Raw genomic sequence first — 24,284 nt, forward strand, 5'->3', positions numbered from 1 at the left:
CATTCTATGCCAACCTGCAAAACTCAGCCGCTGTAGATAGAATGCTCATTGCACACTTGGCTGCACCTTCGTCGTTCATCAAGGTATTATGTCTCCATGAATGCCAGATGGCCTGATTCGCCTCTCACGCTGATGTAAACCAAGAAGTAAATAAGAGTAGACTAGTGTAAGTGACATGGAAATCAGGCCCTAAGGAACGGCTGCCAGGATGGTGCACTTCCCCACCCACATTCCCAGACTATGTTTTAAAAAACACAATAAAGCACTTAATTATTATGCCCTCTAAAGGATTTTAAAAAGGAAACCAGGTTATTTTGCTCAAAGAGCCCCTCCCCTCCATCCCCTCCACTTTTTCTGTATGCCTGTCAATAACTGATTTAAACAAGATCTCCTTTTAAGTACAAGATTCCTCTTTAGTAACTTAGATTTATGTTGCTTAAGGTCAGGATTAAGTGCTCTTTAGTGCTTTCTTGAGAAACCTGCATACTACTTGCACGTTGGTCAATTTTATTTATGATTTAAATGGATGACTCTGTGTTACATCTGGGAGATGGCAAGATACAGTTGTCACCACCACAATCTGTACAAATGCCTTTCCACATAATTCACACATTATGGCATTCCCCATGCATAAGTATAAGGAAAACGATGGTAATATTACCTATTTGTAATGGCAAAACTGTAAAAATTTTAGTGGTGAGCATTGAATAGGGATTAGAGCCAGGACTTGGGAGTCAGGATATCTGGATTATATTTCTAGCTTTGCAAACAACTGTGAATTTGGGTAAAACACTTCACCTCCCTTTGGCTTGATTTAATTTATAAAATGGGAATTATACAGTGAGGATAATTCATGCTGAAAAGGGCTTTGAGATCCTTAAATGAAAGGCATTTTCTAAGTGCCAAGTATAATTATTTGATCTCATACATGGAGAAAGATTCAGGGATCTATTAAGCATTGGTGCATCATCTCCTATGGGTGCAAAAAAGATTCACTCCTGAGAATGCTAGACAAAACTCTTCCCTAATAAAAGTAGGGACAGACAGCTTTAAACTCTGGCCAGGCACAGAACCTCTCCTAACAAGGTTGGTTCCACTTCCTTGTGCCTGTTACATATTATTAGGGAGACAATCTGGGTGAGATAAGATCTTTTACTGGACCAACGTCTGTTGGTGAGAGACCACCTTTCAAGAAAGAGCTGTGTTTGCCTCGAAAGCTTGTCTCTCTCACCAACACAAGTTGGGTCAATAAAAGATATCACCCATCCACCTTGTCTCTCTAATATCCTGGGACCAGCATGGCTACAACTAGTCTGCATCTTAAGGATTATGACAGTTTACTTCAGACCTCTTTGTGGCGCAAGAGTTTAAGAGGCCTTCATATATAAGAATAATTTAGAATCAGTGATGATGGGTTTAAGTTTTTTTGTTAAACGCTTTGTGTCATCTTGTTTCGGGCATATTAGTAAACAGAATACTCAAAACCAGCTGTTCTCTACAGCAAGTAAAATGATCTTGTTTAATGTGCAGAAGCTGTCTAATAAAGGATATTGCATTATACTTGAACCTTTAAAAATGCTTTTCTAAAATAAATATTCTTCTAGAAGAGTGGAGTGCATTTTTTTTAATGAAATAGGAATAAACAGAAACCTTCACCCAATACATAACACTTTGAAGTTTTAAGAAAACTAATCAAAATCTTCTGTGTTCATACAGCTTAGATCTCAGCAAGGACCTGTATCTAAGTACCCAGACCGACCTGGAACAATGCTTCCTCAGCTCTTGTCCACTCACGCCCCTTCTCTACCTACGCTACATTGATGACATCTTCATCATCTGGACCCATGGGAAGGAGTCTCTGGAAAAATTCCACCACGATTTCAACAGCTTCCACCCCACTATCAACCTCAGCCTGGACCAATCTACACAGGAGGTCCACTTCCTAGACACCACGGTGAAAATAAATGATGGTCACATTACCACCACCCTATACCGAAAACCTACCGACCGCTATACCTACCTTCATGCCTCCAACTTCCATCCCGGGCACATCACACGATCCATTGTCTACAGCCAAGCACTGAGGTACAACTGCATCTGCTCTAACCCCTCAGACAGAGACCAATACCTACAAAATCTCCACCAAGCATTCTCAAAACTACAATACCCGCACGAGGAAATAAGGAAACAGATCAACAGAGCCAGACGTGTACCCAGAAGCCTCCTACTGCAAGACAAACCCAAGAAAGAAACCAACAGGACTCCACTGGCCATCACATACAGTCCCCAGCTAAAACCTCTCCAACGCATCATCAGGGACCTACAACCCATCCTGGACAATGATCCCACACTTTCACAGGCCTTGGGTGGCAGGCCAGTCCTTGTCCACAGGCAACCTGCCAACCTGAAACATATTCTCACCAGTAACTGCACACCGCACCATAGTAGCTCTAGCTCAGGAACCAATCCATGCAACAAACCTCGATGCCAACTCTGCCCACATATCTACACCAGCGACACCATCACAGGACCTAACCAGATCAGCCACACCATCACCAGTTCATTCACCTGCACGTCCACCAATGTAATATATGCCATCCTATGCCAGCAATACCCCTCTGCTATGTACATCGGCCAAACAGGACAGTCGCTACGGAAAAGGATAAACGGACACAAATCAGATATTAGGAATGGCAATATACAAAAACCTGTAGGAGAACACTTCAACCTCCCTGGCCACACTATAGCAGACCTTAAGGGGCCATCCTGCAGCAAAAAAAACTTCAGGACCAGACTTCAAAGAGAAACTGCTGAGCTTCAGTTCATCTGCAAATTTGACACCATCAGCTCAGGATTAAACAAAGACTGTGAATGGCTTGCCAATTACAGAACCAGTTTCTCCTCCCTTGGTTTTCACACCTCAACTGCTAGAACAGGGCCTCATCCTCCCTATTGAACTACCTCATTATCTCTAGCTTGCCTGCATATATATACCTGCCCCTGGAAATTTCCACTACATGCATCTGACGAAGTGGGTATTCACCCAAAAAAGCTCATGCTCCAAAACGTCTGTTAGTCTATAAGGTGCCACAGGACTCTTTGCTGCTTTTAAGTACCCAGAGTACCATCCCAGGTGCTACTTCTGACCACACTGAACACTTTCATAGGTTCAGATATTTTAGGGCCCAGAAGGGACTATTGTGTTCATCATCTGACCTTCTGCATAACACATAGGATTTCCCTGTATTAATTTTTGCCTCAATTCCAATACTTGTGCTTGAACTAAAGCATCTCTTCTAGAAAAACATCTATTCATGATTTTAAAATTTCCCATGATGGAGAATCCACCACAGCCTTTGGTAAGTTGTTCCAATGGCTCATCACCCTCGCTGTTAAAAAATATGCACATCATTTCTAGGCTGAGTTTCACAAAAAACTCTGTTCTCACTAGATTCATAGCTCAATTTCCAGACCAAATAAATCTGGTGAAGCTTTAGAAAGCAACTAAACTTCTAAATCCTTATCTTAACCAATTCTATTCAGGTTCACCCATCAATATCGCTGAGTTGGTATCTACTGTAAAATTGTTACCATAATTGGGCCAATTACTGTTACTGATTGTGCCTCACAGAAATGGAACCCAAACCCCCAGAATTTTATTTCTTTGCACCCTTTCAGAAATGAATACTGCAGAACATAGATTCATAGAGTCATAGACTTAAGGTCAGAAGGGACCGTTATGGTCATCCAGTCTGACCTCCTGCACAATGCAGGCCACAGAATCTCACCTACCCACTCCTGCAACAAACCCCTAACTTATGTCTGAGTTACTGAAGTCCTCAAATCGTGGTTTAAAGACCTCAAGGTGCAGAGAATCCTCCAGCAAGTGACCCATGCTCCATGCTGCAGAGGAAAGTGAAAAAATTCAAGGGCCTCTGCCAATATTCCCTGAAAGAAAATTCCTTCCCGACTCCAAATACGGTGATCAGTTAAACCCTGAGCATGTGGGCAAGACTCACCAGCCAGCACTCAGGAAAGAATTCTCTGTAGCAACTCAGATCCCACCCTATCTAACATCCCATCACAGACCACTGGGCATATTTACCTGCTAATAATCAAAGATCAATTAATTGCCAAAATTACACTATCCCATCATACCATCCTCTCAAACTTATCAAGCTTAGTCTTGAAGCCAGATATGTCTTTTGCCCCCACTACTCCCCTTGGAAAGCTGTTCCAGAACTTCACTCCTCTAATGTCTAGAAACATTCATCTAATTTCAAGTCTAAACTTCCTAGTGTCCAGTTTATATTCATTTGTTCTTGTGTCCACACTGGTACTAAGCTTAAACAATTCCTCTCCCTCCCAGATATTTATCCCTCTGATATATTTATAAAGAGAAATCATATCTCCTCTCAGCCTTCTTTTGGTTAGGCTAAACAAGCCAAGTTCTTTCAGTCTCCTTTCATAAGACAGGTTTTCCATTCCTCGGATCATCATAGTAGTCCTTCTCTGTACCTGTTCCAGTTTGAAACAAGGGAGTTTTAACTAAATAGAGTGGAATCACTACTCTCTCAAACGAACTCAAACAAAAACACAATAGCAGACAAAAACACTTTAGCACCCTGGGCAAACACGTCTCACAAAATGATCACTCTGAACTCTTATGTCATGCAATACTAACAAACATATTGGAAATGTTCAGCATACAAATCTTATATGAAGTTCAGTACCCTACACCTAAAACTGATATGAAATTTCTGTATAAACTTACAGCTCTCGATTTGGACTGAAATACTACTATAAATCTTGATAGGTGTACCGCAGTTGTAAGATGTTTCACTCACTTTAAATCTAGAAATGATGCATAGCCAGGCTGCTGTGACTCTTATAAAATGTCTAAAGGCAAGATTTCAGGACCTATTAATTAATCAATTAAGAATATCCTTCAAGAAGGTTGCCTATCTAGTACTCCTATCACTAGTACATTACTTGAGAAAAATGCCTGATGACGCTGTCTCTGCTTTATAGGATATAAAATTACATTCATAATACAGAAGTGATGCTAGCAAAATATTTTCTTCTGGACTAGGAAGGGAGAGTTTCTTTCTTTGTATTGTGATCTTAGTATGCTGCCAACTGTGTTTTGCAAATACATATTTTAAATATTGCCTAGTATTTAAAAATGTCTGCTTTTCCCAAAGTCCTAAAATGAATAATGAAATCTTGTTGAGAAATTATGTAATTAGACAGAAAACCAAAGGATAAGTTTTTTTAAAGCTATATTTAGGTAGTGTGACTAATTTGCCCCAATTGGAAACTTTATCATTGAGTAGTTGTAATGAGATACAGAAGAACACAGATTGTATCCCTGAATCAAAATAATTCCCATATATAAAATATAAATATAATTAGGAAGGCTAAAAAAGATTTTCAAGAGCAACTAGTCAAAGTCTATAAAAGTAACAGCAAAAAAAAATTTAAGTACATCAGAAGAAGGAAGCTTGCTAAACATCAATGGAGCCATTAGACAATTGAGGTGCTAAAGGAGCACTCAAGGAAGATAAGGCCTTTGCTGAGAAACTAAATGAATTCTTTGCATCAGTCTTCACTGCAGAGGAAGTGAGAGAGATCCCCACACCTGAAACATTATTTTTAAATGACAAATCTGAGGAACTGTCCAGATTCAGGTGTCATCAGAGGAGGGTTTGGAACAAACGGATAAATTAAACAGTAATAAGTCACTAGAACCAGATGGCATTCACCCAGGAATTCTCAAGACACTCAAATACGAAATTGCAGAACTACTAACTGTGGTATGTAACTTATCAGTTAAATCAGCTTCTATAGCAGATGACTGGAGGATAGTTAATGTGATGCCAAGGCTCCAGAGACAACCTTGGCAATTACAGGCCAATAAGCCTAACTTCAGTACCAGGCAAACTGGTTGAAACTATAGTAAAGAACATACCTATTAGACACATAGATTAACACAATTTGCTGGGAAAGGGTAAACATGGCTTTTGTTAAGGGAAATCATGCCTCACCTATCTACCAGAATTCGTTCAGGGGGCAACAAACCTGTGGACAAGGGTGATCTAGTAGTGGATATAGGATACTTGGATTTTTAGAGAGTCTTGGACAAAGTCCCTCACCAAAGGTTCTTAGCAAAGTAAGCTCTCATGGGACATGAAGGAAGGTGGATCAGTAAATGGTCAAAAGATGGGAAATAAAGGATAGGAATAAATGGTCAATTTTCAGAATGGAGAGAGGTAAATAGTGGTGTTCTTTGGGGGGGTCTGTACTGGGACCAGTGCTTGCTGTTCAACATATTCATAAATGATCTGGGAAAATGGGTAAACAGTGAGGTGGCAAAATTTGCAGAGGATACAAAACTACTCAAGATAGTTAAGTCCAAAGCAGACTGCAAAGGATTACAAAGGGATCTCACAAAACTGGGTGACTGGGCAACAAAATGGCAGATGAAATTCAGTGTTGATAAATGCAACATAATGCACAGTGGAGAACTGCAAAATGATGGAGTCTAAATTAGCTGTTACCACTCAAGAAAAAAATTGGAAAACATTCACTCAATGTTAAAAAAAACTAACAAAATGTTGGGAATTATTAAGAAAGGGATAAATAACAAGACAGAAAAATCATATTGCCTTTATATAAATCCATGGTATACCCACATCTTGAATACTTTATGCAGATCTGGTTGCTCCATCCAAAAAAAGATATATTGGAATTGTAAAAGGTACAGAAAAGGGCAACAAAAATGATTAGGGATATGGAACAGCTTCCATACAAGGAGAGATTAATAGGATTGGGACATTTCAGCTTGGAAAAGAGTCAGCTAAGGGTGGATATGAAAGAGGTTATAAAATCATGACTGGTATGGAGAAAGTAAATAAGGAAGTATTATTTACTCATTCACTTAACACAAGAACTAGTGGTCACCCAATGAAATTAATAGGCAGCAAACAAACAAAAGGAAGTACTTCTTCACACAGCACACTGTTCAATCTGTGGAACTCTTTGCCAGGGGATATTGTGAAGGTCAAAATGATAACAGGGTTAAGAAAAAAGGACTGGATGACTTTCTGGAGGATAGCCCCATTGATGCTATTAGCCAGGATGTGCAGAGATACATACTCTGAGTATCCCTGGCCTCTGTTTGACAGAAGCTGGGAGTGGATGAGAGGGGATGGATCATTTGATGATTACCAGTTCTGTTCATTCCCTCTGAAGCATCTGGCATTGGCCACTGTTGGAAGACAGGATGCTGAGCTAGATGGACCATTCTTATGTAAATCAGTTAAAATCTAGGTGCTAGATAGGCAAACAAATTCTTGTGGATTCTATTGCTGCTCATTGGCAGGTAGACAATTTCAGTCAAAGACCCTGAGACTAAACAGCCTATTCTGAGGAAATATCAACTTCCAAATAATTATTAATAAAGCACCCTAAGTCACTAAAATGGCAAACCCATCAGTTCTCACTTTTCCTGTGGTAAAATGGTTCTGTTAAGAGTCAAAGCAAGCTACACGTACAAAGTTGTGAAATCAGAGAAGAAATAAGTATCAAGAAAACAAAAGCTTGTGCTTACTTTTTTCACCCAGACAGTAAACAACTCTGCTGATGTCTGGTAGTCAGTAGGAGTAAACAATACTCCCAATCTTCAACATGCTGCTTTATATTATTCAAAATCTAATTCAGTGTGGTTACTATTTACCAAGGCTAGTGGTTACTATTTACTTAGGCTATACCTAGGAAATATCGATTGGGATATTTGAGAAATATTAGTCTCTCTCTAACTCCTAATGAAATATAGTTCATGCTGCTTAATTTGAAGCCCAAAACAGTTAGGTAGTTGATTATTTGCAGGACAGACAGACAATATTGTTGCCTAAAGACAGGGAAAGCAGAACTCATTTTGGATGCATAAGTAACCTCGTTCTATTAAATTATAAGTTCAAATTTGTTGTATCAACCAAGCAAGGTGCTAACAAACTTCAACAGGACTTTATTTTTAAAGTGGAAACCTCTTTACCAAGTTGCTGCTGCATCCTCTGTAACTCTCACTCTGTCTCCTCAACTCGTTTCCCCTCCTTCCTGTTTCCTGTCCTTTCAGACTCCCAACAGCCAGTGCTCCCAGTTCTAATAATTACAAACAACATCTAAATACCACAAAATTATTTTGCATATAGGATCGCTCAGATTCATACTGATCTGTCTGCATGATAGCAGAATCATGTCTATTGGTGACAATGCAGAGCTTTCTCAGCTTATGTTTCTATCAGTCTTTATATTTCAGTTTTTTACAAGATGTTTAGTACATTGGTATCTGAGAACTGGACCATATTATGATAAAAGTCAGAGTCAAGAACAAATGGCATTTTCTCTGTTCATCTTTACCAGTTCATTAAGGGCTTTATAGGTTAGGACCAGATCTTTGAATTCTGTTCTGAAATGAATGGAGAACCAATGAGTTTACAAAGCAGAGGCAATGTCTACCACTGTTTTGCTATATATGCTGCATCTTCTGCACCAACTTCAGTTTTCTTTTGACACCTGTAACCTCTGGCATTACAGAATGAGTTTAGCATGAAAGTTGCTGGTCCTCTCCTGAAAAAAAAAAGATGCAGTTTCCTGGTAAGTCATTGATTGAAAATTCCTCACTACAGTAGCAATTTGAGAGTCTATTACTCCTGGAGTAGTGATGAGTCCAGCAAAAGCCTAAGGCATCACACAAACTTGATGATCTGTGGTCTAATGACACTGGTCACTGGTGAGGTCTGAGTCTTGACAAGGTCTTCAAATATTTTCCCTTCTTATCAGCACCATTTCTGTTTTTTAAGAGGAATTTCAGTCGTTGTTACTCTGAGATTCTGGAGGTCCCAGAGCACATTCAGGTTGTAACATGCAAGTTGGATACTTGCTTGTCTTGTCTGATGAAGGCATGCCTTTGGGCATTTTTGGAATCAATCATCAATATTTTGCTGTTGGAAAGCAAGATTCCAGTATCAATTAAGGAAATAATTATTACATCTTGGCTCAAGATAATTTCTTTCTGGCTGTGCACAATGATCAGGCATCAGTGCTGATTCTGTTATATGTATCTACTATCTTTAACATGACCATGTGGTTTTGTAGACATAATGATGAGAGTAGCTCCATTCTTTTCTTTCTTAGCAAGATCCTAGATGATTTTGTTTATCTGCACCGAGAATTCTCTCTTGTTGGTTTCACCAGTTTTAATTCTGTCATCCTCTCCTATTTAGCTGGTGTATGAGGCTGCTAGCAGGGCTAATAGGGAGGTATGGGCAGCAGTGTCTTCAGAATATGGATGACACAAAGCTCTACAGCTCCATTTCATCTAATCCATCCAGTATGATTTACCTCAGTCATAACAGTGCCTAACCAGGACTGGGACATTGACAAGACTCAACCTAGATTTGAGTTGGGTAATGCCTATGTGCTGAGTGAAGTGACCAGAAGACATTACAGAGATCATGTAATCATCTGGTGTGTGTTACAGGTCTCCCTTTGTCCCCAATCCTTAGAGGAGATGAATGTGATGGAGATGAAGCCCAAGTGAGTGAGCTTTAGACTTTTAACTCTGGAGGTCCACAGTTTAACCCCCTGGTCTGCCAAGATTGCAGCCATCATAATTACATGAGAAAACAAATAAAGGATATACCTAGCATTTGTTTCTCAGGTTTACAGCACAGATGCTTTGCTTGTTCTTAGCTGCTGTTCAGGTAGCAGTGGCTGCCAAGAATGTATTTTAATCATCTGTGTTCTGCAAAGAATTTACTGATATATTTATCTAATCAAGATTAAACTATTCCAACTGTCTGGACATTTCAATTAGGGCAGAATGTGACTGTTTATTACATGGTATTTCCTACAAGGGAGTGCTTGACATGATTTTTGTCCGCAATTTTTATTGTTGGCTTTCACCTGCAAAGTGCTAAACGGTTTGTGCCCCGGCTAATTTAGATATGTCCTCTTTCCTCATATCATACCAAGCCAAGGACTGTCCCATTAATGCTCAGCATGAATGCCCACAATAGCTACACTATACTCAGACCTTGATTTGTTGTGCACCACTTTCCTGGAAGGTAGGAGACAGAGGAAATTCCCTACTGGGACATTTCCTTTTAGCCAGGTTACATTTTATCAGTTTCACCTTAGTAATCACAATCTTCAACAGTCCTTTTCTTGTCAGTGGTCTATATCACTAATTTGGGGTGGGAGGTCTTTGTGGAAATTTTTTTGAGCACTGGACAACTTTGCCCTTCCTGTTGGCATTCTTTTCTCATCCATTTTATCCTCACCCATAAGAATTTTACATTCAACAACAAACATTTTGTCCAAACCATAGGAACAGCCATGGGTACTAGGATGACTTCTCCAAGCTCATCATCAGAAGCAAGCTCCTCCCAAACCAGGAGACCAAAAAGGCACCAGACCCTGAAAGAAGAAGAGATGCAAAACCTACGGACATAGGTTCACTGCTATGATGATCAACCCCTCACAACACAGCTGTCATGATCCATGGGTCCTACACATGCCTTACAACACATGGTGTACCTCATCCAGTGCACTCAATGCCCCAGTAATAACTATGTGGGTAAAATCAGACAAGCACTATGATCTCATATGTACTCACACAGAAAAATGATAAAAGATAAAAACACCACATCACCTGTAGATGAACACCTTTCACAAAGTGATCATTCTATATCTGACCCCTCAGTCATCATCCTCAAAGAAAACATGCACAACACCTTCAAAAGAAAAGCCTGGTAGCTTAAATTCATAACTTTGCAGGACACTAAAAATTATGGACTGAATAGACAAACTGGATTTACAGTTTATTACAACAATTTATAATTGACTCACAATGCCCCCCAAGCTGCCTTCCCCACCTCCACCTTTCTTTCCTCCCTGTAACTGCAGGGGTGTTAGTGGGCATTTCACCTTGAATGTTAACTACTTATGCTAAACTATCTGTTCCACGTTGTATTTAGCTGTGACACTCTGTATGTTTCCCAGACATGAAGAGCTCTGTATAAGCTCATAGTCATGTCTGTCTCACTAACAGAAGTTGGTCCAATAAAAGATACTTCCTCACCTACCTTGTCTCTCTAGTATCCTCGGACCAACATGGCTACAATATCACTGCATATGAAATTTTTTGGGTTACTTTCCTTACAATTCTGGGCTTTGCACTCATAAGAAAGACAATTTAGCTAGATTTCTCTCTCTCTTTCTTAACCTACATATAGTTTTACACATGGATGTGGCATACAAGCTTGGTGTTTGGAATGGTTTACAGTACATCAACTCCCACATACTGATGAATAATAATTCTATAAATTTAAGTAGCACTTTTTACCTAGAAGATCCGAGTCCAAACAGCATTTCACACACACCTGCTGAACAAGAGACCACCAGCTGAAATGCAGCACAAGTTTAAATGCAGCAAAGACAAGTTTAAATAATATCAGCAGCACCTAATAATAATTTAGGTCTGGAAAATGATGATTAACTTACAGCATCAAATATAGCGAAACAACAGGTAGTTTGCAATTTAAATGGCTAGCATGCCACTTTGCTGAGATACCAGTGCTGACACTGCTACATAACTCCTAGTTAAAAGTGTCACGTGTGTTCAGGGGTCTATGTAGTGGTTTTTTTCTTTTTAATTTTATCCGAAAGAAGATACTCTATCACCATAGCTTCCCCTACCAAATAATCACCATGACTGCAGCACCTACACTGGGGGCCGTTTCTTAAATTTTAAATAATTTTAGTGCTTGTGGACTGCTAGCCCAGGAGACTTAAGCCTTCTGTTTATCCATATAAGATCTAAAGCAAAGTCAATGGCAGTATGACTTAGACCCACTGCTCTATTAACCGTGCCTTAGCCTTAAACTGTGAGATAGAACTTCAGTCTCCATGTCCAATAACTTCTGTCCTCCCTACTGAGAATGGCATTACTTGAGACACTCGTGGGCAATTATAAGGAAACTATGAACTCATTTTACTTAGGTCACCAACAGTCATTAAATGATCGTGATTTTTGAGAGCTACTCATATAGGGTTATATCTGAACAGTGGTGAAAGACTAGTGATGAAAGATTCTGTATCTCCTTACCAATTCTCACAAACATCCAGTTACACTAGTTTGGCATTTATGATCTTTCACTGAAAACCAACTTGGTTTTGTTTTTACCAAAACTAACTTTGCTTAACTTATGCCAGCTGACAAGATGACAGCCTATGACATATTTTCAGGCTATGTAGGGTACTGTACCTGTATAGTAATGTTGATGTTTGTCTGAGATAATGGGAGTATTATTAAGATATATCTTTACACACTTAGAGGACTGATTCCTCGTGCAATCTGGGAAATTTCCTCTACTTAGTAAGGGAGGAGTTGGGGAAAAAACAAGAATAACTTTCTCTTTCTTAAGCAATAAAAAAGAATTTATATCTACACATCTTTTAAAGAACATACAAGGCAGGTAGGTAAAGGTCACAAACCTCTGTTGTTACTGGAATAAATCCATAGAATTAAAGTTATTGAAACATTCTCAAACTACTGAAGTCACCAAATAAATAAAAGAAAGATGTTTTGTAAAGACTGCAGAACTTAAAAAGCCTATTTTTTTGTTATCATAATTAAATACAGAACAAAATATCAAAGAAAAGGAATATACTGTCTGCTAAGTTATCATTCTGTTTTAAATTTTGTTTATACCTCACATAAAATGATCCACTTATGATCTCAATGATTTGTGTGAAACAGCCAAACCTCAATCATTTAAATAATTGTTTGTAGGCATTTCTCCCCAATAAGATCAAGGAAAATAGGAGTGGTCACAAATCTTTAAAAACACTCAGTTAAGGGTCAAAGACATATAAAGGTTGTTGATAACTGCTGTTAAGGATTCTCAAGAGCTACAGTAGTATACTTTGAAAAGACAAGGGCAGTGATGTAATTAACAATTATTAACGTGAATTATAAACCCCATTTACAATATGTCACATTATACATGACTGTATGGGGTGAAGGTACTTAGCAAAGTACTTATTCCTATCTCCTAGAACTGGAAGGGACCTTGAAAGGTCATTGGCCTGCTAAACCCGGGTTGAGAGTTCAATCCTTGAGGGGGCCATTTAGGAAACCGGGGTAAAAATCTGTCTGAGGATTGATCTCCTGAGGTCCCTTCCAACCCTGATAGTCTGTGATAGTACTATAAACTCAGAATTACTGGATAGACAGACAGATCCAACAGGGAAGGAGTGCATGTAAAGTTATTGAAACCATAGACGAAAGTAAATAGCATACTGTAATATATTTACCAAGTAATGATGTAAACTAAAGAAGAATACATTAGACATAAGGAAAGACAGATCATCTGATATGGAAGTTGTTGAATTTTGAGCTAGAGAACGTTTAATTTGGAGAGAGGAATTTCTCTGGCTTTCCCCACTGAAAATAAATTTGTGGCAAAAGAATCACTTGTGTAGAACACTTTGTATACAAGAATCCCTGGGTAAACAGTAGCATTAAAACATCAGACAGAGATAAAACCTCTGGTTTTAGGGGTGAGTGTGATCTAGTAGTTGAGAATCAAGACTGTGTTTCTATTGCTATCTTTGCCACTACTGTACAACTGCATGCAACTTTGATCAAATCCCTCAGATTACCTCACAGAGGTATTGTGAGGCCTAATTAATTCACCCCAAGTGCTTTGAGATTCTCGTTTTAAAGGTTCCACGTATGTGTGAAATAAGACCACCATCGCATATCATTGCAATGTAATACAAGTAGTTGATCACACAATCAGCTGTACCAGCACTATGAATTAACAGAATCTTTTTAAAAATCAGCCGTGGAGTCAAGCAGATATGATGGATATGGCAATTTCCTGATATATGCTGGAATAACCCACTGAATTAAGTGGAACATTATGGAATTAAATTAAAATTTATTGAATTAAGTTAAAGTATCTTAGGCATTGGTAAGACGTCATTAGGAATACTGTGTACAATTTTGGTCACCCACATTTAAGAAAGATTAATTTAAACTGGAACGGGGCACAGAAAGGCTTCTAGGATGATCAGAGGAATGGAGGACCTGTCTTATGAAAGGAGATTGGAAGAGCTTGCCTTGTTTATTCTTGCAAAAAGAAGGATGAGAGAGGATACAATTGCTCACTATAAATACATGGGGAGAAGAGAGTGCCAAGGAGGGTGACAAGATATTTAAGATAAAGGACAATGTTGGCACAAGAACAAATGGGTATGAACTGGCCATGAACAAATTCAGGCTGGAAATTAGAAAACGGTTTCTAATCATCAGAGGGATGATGTTCTGGAACTGCCTTTCAATAGGAGTTGTGGGAGGCAAAAAACTTAAGTTTTAAGAGAGCTAGGTAAATTTGTGTGCAACTGAATAATGGAGTTGCTTGTGATGGTCGAGGGCGTGGCTCAACAGCTCTGAAGCTCACTTTCAATTTATGTCTTATGTTCCTAAAGCAGGGACCCCAAAGTCCTGGCCCATGGGCCATCTGCGGCCTGAGAACCTCCTCACTGCAGCCCACGGAGGAGACACGCATGCAGACACACTGCCGGCAATGTCTGCTTCAGGCACCGCCCCGTGCAGTTCTCATTGGCTGGGGGAGAGGGACTGCAATATCATCACTATTTGCCAGGCAGAGTCAGCCATGGAGGCAGCGTCACTTTTTTCCACAACGAAAATAAACAAGTCAAAATACGGAACACAACTATCTGATGCACACCTTGCTGCAACTCTGAAGGTTTCAACTGCTCAGTCACGGAGGCCAAATATCAACAAACTGACATAACTGAAGTGTTGCCAGGTGTCTGGCAAACACTAAAAACTCTCTGGCAGGCAAAGAATTGTATAAAGTTGTAAGACAGTTTTATTATGTCTAAGAAATTTGAAATAAAAAAATATAATATAAACGTTTTCTTGTCTGAACACCATCTTCAGTGACATAATTGGCTCACTAGGAGGATTTGAGGACTGGCACTGGCCCCAAGGTAAACTGAGTTTGAGACCCCTGTCCTAAAGGTCATGCGTCAGACATTTACCCAGCCAATGGCAGAGGTCAGGAAGTGATTTCCCCCACCCAATCTATTTTGGGATGCTATTTTTATCTCCTCCTTCTGAAGCATAAGTGGTGACTATGGGTAGAGATGGGACACTGGGTGGGGTGGGCTTAGGCTCTGAGATGGTACCAAATATTCTCTCTCTCAGGTGCTTGGCTGGCTAGTTCTTGTTCACATGCTCAGGGTCTAACTAACAGCCATATGTGGGGTTGGGAAGAACTCTTCCCCCAGGTCAGACTGGCAGTGATGTTGTGATTTCCGGTGGCTCTCATTTATGAACAGGTATACTGGGTCAGACCAATGGTCCATCTAGTCCATTATCCTGTTTTTTGACAGTAGCCAGCGCCAGTTGCTTCAGAGGGCAGAACAGGCCAGTTTCTAGTTATCCATCCCCTGTTGTCCAGTGCTGACTTCTGGCAGTTAGGGACACTTGGAGCATGGGGCTGCATCCCTGACCATCTTGGTTAACAGACATGGATGGACATATCCTCCATGAAGTTATCTAATTCCTTTTTGAACCCAGTTATACTTTTGGCCTTCACAACATCCCATGGAAACAAATTCCTCATGTTGACTTCGCCTATTAATTTCATTGGGTGACCCCTGGTTCCTGTGTTATGTGAAGAGGTAACACTTCCAAATTCACTTTCTTATATCATTCATGATTTTATAGACCTCTCATATTCCCCCCCATAATCTTTTATTTTCTAAAGTTGAACAATCCCATTCTTTTTAATCTCTCCTCATATGGAAGCTGTTCCATATCCCTAACCATTTCTGCTGCTTTTCTCTGTACTTTTCCCAATTCTAATATATCTTTTTTGAGATGAGGTGACTAGAACTGCACAAAGTATTTAAGGTGTGGGCATACTATGGATTTATATAGTGGCATTATGATATTTTCTGTTTTATTATCTATTCTTTTCCTAAAAATTCCTAATAGTTAAGTTGATGTTTTCAGAGAAATATCGACGATGACCCCAAGATTTCATTCTTCAGTGGTAACAGCTAATTTGGACCCCATCATTTTGAATGATGTTGGGAACATGTTTTCCAATGTATATCACTTAGCATTTATCAACATTGAATTTAATCAGCCATTTTGTTGCCCATTAACCCAGTTTAGTGAGATCCCTTTTCAACTCTTCACACTTACCTTTGGACATAACTATCCTGAATAATTTTGTATCATTCAAAAATTTTGCCACATCACTTCAGCCTCATTTCAGTTTTGAGTTTAGTGTGTGGGCGCTGGTGGCTTGTGCTATATAGGAGGTCAGATCAGAAGATCTAGTAGACCCTTCTGGCTTTAAACTCTATGATTCTCTATGAGTTCATTTTAACAAAAATGTCAATGTTCATGACTTCTTGAGGTTCCTTCCAGCCCTACACTTCAATGATTCTTTGTATTATTGTGGAATTGTAAGTAACATCTCTAGAGAGAAGTCCTGACTAAATGTAAAACCTGGGCAGTGTTATGAGCTTCAAATGACTATTTGAAACAATGTGAACTTTTAAAGTTAAGTGGGTGTCGCAGGAAATCTCTAGGGGGAAGTGTATACAAATGTAAATCCTCCAGTTATGCAAAAACCCAGACTTTTGAAGCTATGCCCTAAGGAGAAACTCTCAGTCTATGAATTTCTTATGCCAGATCAAAGACCCAGGTTTTATAAAGGGGGGACCAAACTATTCAGGAATGTTCTTCTTCTGAGGTAACAGCTGTTGTGAACTTGTGACCACAGAAAAACCGCTTGGTGGGCACTGTTCGCTTGCCAGAGGCCTTGTTAGGGGTCAGGTGATCTCTGGCAAGCTTATTAGCATCAATGTAGACTCTTTAATTGTTCTAAATATGTTTTCTATGTAATGCTTTTTACCTTAAGAATAAATGTGCGTGCTTAGAAAGAGCTCTGTGGCAACTTTACTGTGAGCAGTTACAATGTTTATATCCTGAAGTGGGAACATGAGGAATCTCACACTCCTTCACAGCTCTCAGTAAGAGTCAGCAGAAAGCATGATTCAGCTGCTCTTTAAAGGAAATGCAGGTACATCATATAGTCAGGCATGTGCCAGATCCAGCAATAATAAAACATTGCTTATTTCAGAAACTCATAATAAATACAGCAAACAGGATTTTGCTTCTATAGATTTTTTTTTTAAAACACAGTACCTACTGTATCAGAGGGGTAGCCGTGTTAGCCTGGATCTGTAAAAGCGGCAAAGAATCCTGTGGCACCGTATAGACTAACAGACGTTTTGGAGCATGAGCTTCGTGGATGAATACCCACTTCGTCGGATGCATGCGTCCGACGAAGTGGGTATTGACCCACGAAAGCTCATGCTCCAAAACGTCTGTTAGTCTATACGGTGCCACAGGATTCTTTGCTGCTTTTATAGTACCTACTGTACATCAATTCAATTAATCCTGCAGTTTTTAAAAAGAAAATCTTTGTTCTTTTTGCAATCAAAATATCAGTGTAATTCCCTTTAATGTACTAAAAGCAGACCCTTTAAACATTTATCACTGATTTGATATGAGTACATGTTAATTTACCTATAATAATAAGAATGCTTTTTATATTTTCATGTTCTTGGCCAGCACAATTAATTAGGCAAGTAACTCTGTCTTCACAATAAAGCAGGAGTCGGCAACCTTTCAGAAGTGGTGTGCCGAGTCTTCATTTATTTACTCTAATTTAAGGTTTTGCGTGCCAGTCATACATTTTAATGTTTTTAGAAGGTCTGTTTCTATAAGTTTAATATATAACTAAACTACTGTTACATGTAAAGTAAACAAGGTTTTTAAAATGTTTGAGAAGCTTCATGAAAAATTAAATTAAAATGCAGAGCCTCATGTACCAGTGGCCAGAAACTGGGCAGTGAGAGTGCCATTGAAAATCAGCTTGCGTGCCGCCTTCGGCACGCGTGCCATAGGTTGCCTACCCCTGCAATAAAGCATCATTGTACATTAGCTTACATCAGCTAAATTGTCCTGTGCAATGATTTAAACAAATAAAAACCTTCAGGAAATTAGAAAGAACAGTTCAAATATCCATTGACAAACAGAAAACACTCTTGAACCACTACAAGTGGTAACTCCTGAAATGTAATGGAATAATCCTGCTAGTTAAGTGCAAAGTCTGAAAAATGAATGTAAAAAAGGAAAGTGCATTATGAATGTGATGAAACAGACAAATAATATGAAAAACAGCAACTGGAATTTCAGTGGGAATGAACCCATTAAATGCAAAGTAACACACTGAGGAAAAAATAAGTCAAAACAAAGGTATAAAATGTTACGAAAATTGTGGAAAGCAGTAATGGCAGAACAGCATAACATTATAATGTTTGACCAAAGATGGGTGGGCAACCAGAAAGAGGTTGACACATTTGGTGTGAATTCAGAGAAGAGCAATAAAAATGATTGTCTAGTGGGCTGACTTATCAAAAAGATGAAGATAAATAAATAGGTGTAGCTTGTCTAAATGATTACTAAAGAGGATTTAGGAGCCTGGATGGCTCGCAGTGTACTGCTATTTGATGGAGAGAGGGAGAAGGATGATCTTGTGGTTAAAGGTGCTGTAATAGGACTCAAGAAAAATGGCTTGTTTGACTTTGGGCAATTCACTTCACTCCTCTGGGTGACAGTTCTGCATCAGTGAAATGGGAATAATGAAATTTCCCTACCTCATTGGGTGTTTGGAGGATAAATTCATAAATACTTGGGAGGTGATCAGATGCTTCAGTGATATAGGTCTTCTAACTACCTAGACACTTAAGTCCAGATTTTTAAAGGTATTCAGGCATTACTGCACTCAGCATTGCAACACCTAACTCCTGTAGGAGCCTAAAGCTCATTTTCAAAAAGGATTTAGGCCATAGGAGCCTAAATTCCATTAACAGTCAACTCCTACATGTCTAAATCCATTTTAAAAATGACATTTAGGTTCCTAAATCAGTTAGGAGTAGCAATGCTGAGTGCAGCTATGCCTGAATACCTTTAAAAATCTGGGTCCAGGGGTAATTAATAGGCAGACCACGGGTCAAATCCGGATGCCAGATGTTTTTCAATGGACCACAAAATCTTTTTATTTATGTATTTATGTATTATTATTACCATCATTATTGTTAGTATTTCTGTATTATTTTCTCTGGACCTTAACTATACCTTGACCAAAAAATAATTCATTAACCCTGTCTGGGTCTATGATGATACTCCAAGGGTTTATAAATAGGATGGGATGAAATTCAGCAAAAGAAAATTCAGGATGGGTATCAGGAAATATGCCAAGGAATACTTTCCTAAACATAGTGGTCATTTAAAACTACACTATAAAAATACATTTGAAATGTACCATAATGAACAAGTTAGCAAAGGTAGGGCAATGGGCTATAACTAACAGAGAAATCTTTTCCATCGCTAATTTTGATGACTCCATAAATGCTATAAAAACTATAAACATATGAAGCATTTATTTAAGAATATTCTGAAAAATAGTGCTCAGAGTAAGTTATTATTAGAAAGAAACCATATTCAACAGAAAATAAACCTAATAATGCATGTATAGTACTAGAGGCTTCATGCAGCCCACTATATTGATGTATGCTCAAAAGACCATTCCTACTAATGTTATAATGGGTGAACATATAGGCTTCCTGTCCCACCCACACCCATTTCATTTTCTGCTCCTTCAAGCAAGATCGTCATAAGGAGTGCTGTGGCTCAATGAATTAAAGCAATCTTTGCTACTTTGAGGAAAGAGTTTTGACTCCCCGATAGGGTATTTTTTATTTTATTTTTATTTTTAAACTTTTGTTTGCTAGGGAGAGGAACCCTCATGCAGCCACAGACAGTTCAGGAAGTATAGGGACGCTAGTGGCTGCATTCAAACAAGAGCAAGGATAATTGCAGAAATAACTGCTCTGATGGTACTCATCTAGCAAGTTCATGCATCCATGAAAATAGGTGCATGCAATTAAATGTTTCATAATTTTACTCAAAGAAAGCATGAGGAACATCTCTGACGTTAGATCTGTTTTATAGGTTAACATGGGAACAAATATTTGCAAGAAATTGTTAAAATATTTGATATTAGTTGAGTTAAAAAAACCTGTAAATCACAAACAATCTGGACTTTACAAAATTTTAATTTCCCTTTCAATTACTGTAGAAACAATATAAAGCCCCTCACAGGGTCTGGACTAAATGTTAGAATGGCTGACATTCACAATTAGTGTAAACTTTCCCACTCTTACAGAAAGCAGTATACTCCCGATGCTGGAGTTCCAGCGAGGGTCAGTGGGTTATAGTAAAAAGACTGGTTATAATATGACACATTAAGGATTATCTAATTGTAGTTAAATCCAAGACTTAGGTTTGTTTTGCTTCATGCAGTTACGATTTGAGAAACAGCAAAATTCTCCATTACATACCTTAGTTTTACTGTCATACCAAAATAGATTTTTAAAACTTTCAAAAACAAAAACCACTAGTGTTAGTTCTGATCAGTTTGTTATGTTATGTTAACATAAAAAAAAAACAACAGAAAGCAAGGGGGAACCAGTGACCAAACTGTGACTCTTCGGTCACAATTCTGTTTGTGTTCTGCTTCTGACACAACTACGTACTGCCCCTTACTCAGGGCTGATTGCAACGCGGTAATCTTGTCCTAAAAGAACATTAGTTAATTCAATGCTTTCCCTTCATATTTATCATAACCAAATAAATTCATTAACAAAGCACTCCCATTTGTTGTAGAGATACTAAAATAAAAAAAAATAATAAAACAGCTATGAATTATTGAATATCGCAGCGGTCGGCAGTCTTTCAGAAGTAGTGTGCCGAGTCTTCATTTATTCACTCTAATTTAAGGTTTTGCGTGCCAGTAATACATTTTAATGTTTTTAGAAGGTCTTTTTCTCTAAGTCTATAATATATAACTAAACTATTGTTGTATGCAAAGTATATAAGGTTTTAAAAATGTTTAAGAAGCTTCATTTAAAATTAAATTAAAATGCAGAGCCCCCCAGACCGGTGGCCAGGACCTGGGCTGTGTGAGTGCCACTGAAAATCAGCTCGTAGGCCGCCTTCGGCACGCATGCCATAGGTTGTCTACCCCTGGAATATCGTATACACGTACAAATAATTAAATATATAATACCAAAAACTGGCAAAACTAACAAAATAATGGCCAGTAAAGTTGACAGTGTGGTAAACTTTTCCTGGGATACAATACTAAGCAAATCTAAGGTAATAAACAAACATATCTGAAATGGATGCCAGTGTGTAGAATCCGATAGCCTGAACTGAAACCGCATTATATAAAAATAAATAGTACCACTAGTAGTTCAAGAAAAATATGTAAATCTACACTGGGCTTTTATGTTACCGTTATGATATAAATCAACTTGAAACATTCAATAGTTCAGTTCTCTATTCCGCCACAAGAAAAATTATTCAGACCCCTGCCTTGTTAACCATTACCACAAATCTCAAAACACAACAGTAGAAAATCTACAATTTCATTCTTCAGATAAATCCTTTGCACAGTGCTGGCTAAGCCTTGACACACAGAGGTTGTCCCGGTGCATACTGGTGTGAATTATTGGGGGAAAGCACACACAAAAAGCTAGAGGGCAAATGGGGAAGAAAATTAGATATACTAAAATACAACAATTTCTAGAGATCTGAGTTCACCAATATGTACAAAGTTCCATATCAGCAGATTACATAATTGCACTCAAAACTTAAAACACTACTACTATTTTAAATGAAATTCAATATCAACAAAAGAAACAGGAAAAAAAATTAAATATAAAATCCTACACCGTGAGAGTTAGGAATTCTTAATGTTCAAATTGTCACCTTAGAGACACATCTTGATCATTTATGCAAAGGATTTATTAAGGAATAAGGAGGAAATGCAGGCAAGCATGGTGTAAGGGAAGAGACTGAATGTCTCTCCTTGCTAAACAAAATAGATGTCATTTTAAAAACGGCAGGCAGTAAAATATGGGAGTGGATTAAATTAGGGTCAAGTACTGGACATACTGAAACTTCTGAAAAATGAGCAATGTAATCTTAGATGTTCATCCTAAATGTCTTGCTGATGTTAACATTTTTCAAAGAGAAAATTGGTGGTAATGTATTATTTGGTCATCAATCAATTATTGAATATGCAGCAACTAACAGGAACTGTTTTAAATCACTTAAAGAGTACCAACTGCCGAAGCAAAAAAAAATTTTGTGCTCACACTTAGCAATTATAGGAAATTACAAGTTGGGCTTCTAAAAAGATTGCAATTTTGGCACAAAAGAGTGGTAAACAATCTATGGACATATAACTAATTTGATCCTGATGAATCTTTTCTAAAACAATAATCTTTGGACAGATGTATCATAGTTTTTTTAAAAAAGCAAATATTGTCATTAAAATTATGTGGATTAGAAGGAAATCAACAAATTTCATAGATTGAATCAATGACCGATACACAGAATTTCCACCAAACAGGAAAAAAGAAAATCACAGTGGGACTGAGTAATTTGGAGGGTTGGTAGTAGGTTATGGAGTTGTTCTCTATTAGATTACCAGCCTGAAACAATTTTATTGAATAGTGACTGAAAGTTGCTACCATCTGATCTTGTTTGATATATGTAATCAAAGTTAGTGAAATCAATCTTCTCCATATTGCTGATATTATTACCTGTCACAACTGTTACATTCTTGTGAAGTAATGAGGCTTCTAGACAGAGACTTAGACCTTTAGACTCTCTTACAAAGTTGTTGAACCATTCAAAAAACCTTTGAAAATTATGAAAGCATTTTTTTTGCCAGTAGGTTCTGAAACACGGCAATATTTTGTTATTGAAAATCTATAAATTTTTTTATCCACATGAGGCGGGATGGTCAATGAGCTACACCACAATTTTATTGCCCTGCAGTCCAAGCCTGCGAGCTCAAGTCAACAGACTAGCACTCCTAAAATATACAAGCATGCAGATGGAAAAAGAGTGACACCAAGTTTTTGAGAGAGCAATGAATATGGTTTTTCAGTCCACAGGCTTTTTTTTTTGGGGGGGGGGGTGGAACAGATACACAGGATGTGCAAAAGTTTAGCATGTGGCTGTTTTCATTTCTAACATTCGCTGGACATTGCCCATCTAGAGAAACAAATGTTCCACAGTTCAGTAGTACCTGTTAAATATCTTGCTCTGGAACAATCACAAGGATAAAGAGTATCTGATGTATCTTTACATTAAGCCAGATAGCCTTACTATCTCAACTGAAACGTGGAAGGACAAGTTCTTTTTCCCATTTTTCTTTGAGACTGAGATTGAGAGGGTGCAGTAAAGCTTTAATTCACCTATAAACTATTCCTACGAAGTGATTCCCCTCCCCCATATTTCTTAACGTGTTCCTCTAGAGATCAGAGAGTTGAAACAAAGCAATTGTCTTCTAGCCTTGCATGAATCCTTCAGCACAGCCTCTGAAAGAAGAAACTGTGAGATAGTGGCAGCTGGTATTAGTTCTACATTACTCCTGGGGGAATTCTGCACCATTGTGCAATGCAGAATTTGCACAGAATTAATGTTCTGTGCAGAATTTCATGTTTCCCTGAAGAACTGAGGAGGCAGAGCTGCTGGCCACCATGCCGTGCAGAGCTCAGCTTTCCAGCTCACAGTGAGCGGAGCACCCAGCCTGGTGGGGGATGGAGGCTCAGCACACTCTGGCTGCCAGTCTTGATCCTCATCCACCCAGGGACAGAAGTGGGTCTGGGAAACACAGCTCTGGTAAATGGTGAGGAAGCGCATGACAGTAAAGAAGCTGTGGAGGGGGGGATGCAGGCGTCTGGGCCAGAAGTGCCCGATGGCTGGGTTCTGAGGGGGAGGAGGGTGTTTGTGTCTGAGCTGGGGGGACCCCATGGCTGGGCTCTGAGAGGATAAGGTGCAGGTGTCTGGGCTGGGGAGTGCTCTGTGGCTGGGCTCTGATGAGAGAGGAGCGTAGATGTTTGGGGTCTGGGGGTGCCCCACAGATGGACTCTGGGGGGGCGTGCAATGCAGGTCTCTGGGCTCTGAGGTGCCCTGCGGCTGGGATCTGGGGGTAGGAGGCACAGATGTCTGGACTGTG

The 24,284-nt window shown here is 38.9% G+C and overlaps 1 protein-coding gene across 5 annotated transcripts in view; it reads right to left on the reverse strand.

The window, feature by feature from the left end:
- FBXL17 (F-box and leucine rich repeat protein 17) overlaps positions 1-24,284 on the reverse strand; it is a 498,281-nt gene that overhangs the window by 148,777 nt on the left and 325,220 nt on the right. The gene's annotated exons all lie outside the window — the stretch shown is intronic.

The sequence above is a fragment of the Gopherus flavomarginatus genome, chromosome 3 (genome assembly GCF_025201925.1).
Source record: "Gopherus flavomarginatus isolate rGopFla2 chromosome 3, rGopFla2.mat.asm, whole genome shotgun sequence".
In the NCBI taxonomy this organism is placed as follows: domain Eukaryota; kingdom Metazoa; phylum Chordata; order Testudines; family Testudinidae; genus Gopherus; species Gopherus flavomarginatus.